Genomic DNA, 4,059 nt, shown 5'->3' on the forward strand with positions numbered 1-4,059 from the left:
TCTCCAGGAACCTAAAGGTCAGCGGTGGAGGAGAAAAAGGGGGTAATTTCCCGCGCGTTCCCTGCTACCCCTCAACTGCACTCCCGTACTTTGCTTTGCTCAAGTCCCGCCCGCTCCGTCCCCTCCCACCCAGCCAGTCAACTCTCCCCGATCACAGCTGCCTCAACGAAGGTCCCCTCTGCTGGCTCGGCCGCCTGCCGGGGCAACCGCGCGAGGGACCTGGCTCCGGCCCGCCCCTCGCAGGTGGCGCGCGGCTGTGTCGCACCGGCTGCCCCTCGCAGAGTACCCTCTCCCCAGACACCCCGGGCCGCGCACACCGCCCGAGCGCTCCGAGAGCGGGGCGCGAGCGCAGCCTCCCGCGGAGCCCAAGTAGGAAGAGAAGCGAGAAAAAGCGTTCAGGAAATTAGCCAGGGCCGCGAGCGCACTCCTCACCCCGAAGCGCCCCCCTCCAGGACAACGCGGGGCCACGAGCCTCCTTGCCACTACTTGAGGAGCGCTCGGTCCCCTCGGCCCTCTGTCCGTGGCTATATCCCTGGGAAAAGCCCGCCCCTCTGCCTTTAATAGCCCAGGGAAAAAAGCCCGCCCCCGCCCACCCGGCCCGCACAGGAATTAGGAAACGGAACCCCCACCCCGCCAAGGCGAGCCCCAGTTACCCACGGGCCAAGCGCAGGCGGCATTTTCCCCTTCTCTCCCCTAAAGTGGAGTCCTTAATTAAAGGCGCTCCTGGGATGCCGGCAGGGGCGGCGTCCGGTGCTGGAGCGGGTGCCACTGGCGCCCGGCCCAGGACGGCGCACTCCCTGCCACCTCGTCCGGTCCCGCTCCTGCGGTGTTCGCCCCATCCCCCACCGGAGATAGACAGCGGGGCCCACGGAGCCGTGGGACCCGGGTGTCCCCCACCCCGCGCGCGCATGCGCACCACCGCGCCGCTAGATTGAAAGTGTTTCTAAGGCCCGAGGAGGAAAGAAATACATACACAGCATGTTCACTCTATGCCTACGTGAAAGTTTTAACCTCTGGCACCTTGTGCTACTGTTAGGCGGGTTTCGCACTTGCCAGGCGCCTCCCTCACCCACTAAATCAGGGTTTCTTGGCAGGTATCGTTAGCGGTAGCAGCCACCGAGTACAAGCACAAATGCTGAGAAGATACGGTGCAATTATCTTGCTTTTTCCTCTCATTCCACAGCTAATGAGAACCAATGGAGGGTGGGCTGCTTAAAGGCCAAAGACCAAGTACGCTCTGAAACGATGTTTTAGTCTAAGACGCACGACCGACATGGAACTAAGCACTCTACGCTTTGAAACCTGGACAAAATGAGGCAGTCAGGATCATACCTTCTCCACTGTCCTGGCGGACATGGGAGCAGGAGGGGTTTGGGGGGACTGTGGGTACAGGAGACCAGGTTTACACATCAGAGGGCGGTGATGCTCAAGGTCCTGGGGACGCGGGCAATGGAAGGCAAGTGGGGGTAAGGAAGGAGAGCTGAAGGTGCAAAATGAAGCCAGACCCCTCCTTCCCTACTACTGTTAACAGCGAGTGATTTGGGCAGCTCAAAGCCCAGGAGGGGACAAGGGCGCCATGTGATTCTCAACCTGGTGCACAGTAGTAGCTCAGGCAAACATTACAGAAAACACCGGCCTCTCCCATCCCTGACCCGCGATGGAGCCCAACCTCAACAGCCAGCGCTCCTCAGAAGTCAGCGGTGTATGTAATGAAACACACACTCATTTCTCCAACGGGAGTTACCCCAACAGGTGGGCTTTCTCTCCTTTTCATAAAACGCGCAAGTAGACTTTACAGTCCACTCAGATGCGTCTGCTTGATACTTCTGGAAACTACGCAGTCCAAAGTTTACTACCCAACCAGATCCCTCCTGTGAGACTGCACCGACTGCAATGCAACTTTCGACCTTTAATGGTAACGACTAGCAGTGGAAAGAAGAGGAGGGGGAGGAAAGAGATCTCAAACCCGACTTTAAGAGACAATGTATTAAAGCAAGATAAGAACAGTACCTTTGAGCTCGAGCAAAACCTGGCGTTAAAAAAAAAAGGTTTTTGCGAAAGTGGCGCGAAGATAATATCATGTGATCCGACCCCAGGGCGTCTCCTTCCCCTTTTGCCAAACTCCCCTCCCCCCGAAAAAAGGGGGGTAGGGGAGTTACATCCGCTCCTCACAAACTATTAGCATAATTAATTGTGTCCTGCAGCTGCAGCCAGAGCTCTCGGTCAATGAGTAAACATATCCTCGTCCTCTTCACCATCAGAACAAAAAGACCCATTACTCTGATTTTGGAAAATGTTCCCAAATAAATCTCATTATCATCAGAAGTCTTAATTTGGCATTCTGACGTTATGTGTCTTCGTTCGAAAGACAGAAGAGAGTTGGAAAACATGAAATCATCCTATTAAAAGGGAACAAGTAGAAGTAGCTCCCCCAAAGTGAAATATTTCAGTAGAGACTTTCGAATGGAAATACAACGTCGAGGGACTACACTAGCTTAAAATTTCCAAAAGTTTTAACAGTTCACTAAACAAGATATTCTCCCAGAGTCTTCCTAGCCATCCCCCCAACTCCCACCCCTCTTCCCACCCCTCCTTCCCTTTTAAAGCCAGAACAATACCCGGAATAAGGTATTTTGAGATTGCTTTACCAGGATATTTTCTTGTTCTTAACGTTTTTAAGGGCTTGCAACATATAGAACTTCTGGATCAAGTTCCCAACAGGCGAAAATAATTTCTTCCATCTCAGTACCTGTGCAGTGCAAGGTAAAATTAAGTACAAGATATAGGTTATAGGAAACTAGGGCATCTTGATATACTAAGTGATTTATTTTTATCTTTTTCTTTTGGAAAAAAAGTTTAATCATCAGCTAAAATACCTAGAGAGTCAGAAAAAAAAAAAAAAAGCTAAAAGAACAAAGCATTTCACAAACACCACCCCCCCCAAAAAAAGTCAGAATAACTAACAGCTCAAAGAAAAGCACGTGATCCCTTCATGCTTTAAAACTTGTGGTCATGCTGAGGCTAAAAGCTAAGAGCTTGTGACCCCGCAACCCTGTCCCCTCCCCCAGACCACAGCCCAGGGCTTAAGGCTCCAGGCTCCCACCAGGCTCCTGTTTGCTCCCAGTATTGTGAGACAAACAATACTTCGGCATTCTACAAAATAAAGGAGCCTCAACTCCTAGCCCCCAGTCACATTATTTACGCCCAGATTGACCAATGTGTGTATGTGTGCGTGTATACTTGTATATGTATGTATTTATCCTATAGAACACATGCCTACGCAGAAGCCCAGATGTTCTGTAAGAATGTGTAAGAAAGGTAAGAAAACTGGCAAAAGGAAGAATGTGTTATCTTTCATGAGCTTAAGAATTCCCATTACAATTTTTAATTCTTGCCACTATTTCCTCGAGTTTATGGTGAATTGAAATAAAACAGATACCCAGCAAAGTATCTTACCCCAAATAAAGACACTTTGAGCTTTTATTTTCCTAAAAAGGGGAGGAGGGATTCCTCTGTATTGACCTTTAGACTTAATTGTGCCATGTAAAGCAGCAATCTCAAGTAGTTTGGGTTTTAACACCTTTAAAAATACCAGTAATTGACATTTTACCCAGTTGAGAAATCATTTCACTTGATTTAGAAATAATATTAAGTTGCTCTGTTAAACCTAATGATTTGTATCTTAGAACAAAAAGGTCCCCATGGAAACCAGAAAGTAATTTAAGAGTATTATGTTCCTCACACAACTAGAATAGAGCTTTTGTTCTATGTGTATTTACTACTTTAAATTTTTGGACTACACTTGCAGTCAAGATCTCTTACACTCTCGATTTGTCCAGGATCGAAAATTCGGTATCTTACTGAAATGTGTTTTTGCTACATTTGTGTAGTTCTGTGTTTGTGTGTTCCTGTGCATGCCCAGGAGGCCTAGAACAAAGCCAGCAGATCAGAACACTCATTGAACAAAATGGGGCAGGGGTCCCAAGGAGAAAATATTTCAAATGCTGTTTTACTATGCGATCCTAGAGCAGGAACCGTGATTTCATTAGAATTCCAGAA

This window comes from Sciurus carolinensis, chromosome X (assembly GCF_902686445.1).
Source record: "Sciurus carolinensis chromosome X, mSciCar1.2, whole genome shotgun sequence".
In the NCBI taxonomy this organism is placed as follows: domain Eukaryota; kingdom Metazoa; phylum Chordata; class Mammalia; order Rodentia; family Sciuridae; genus Sciurus; species Sciurus carolinensis.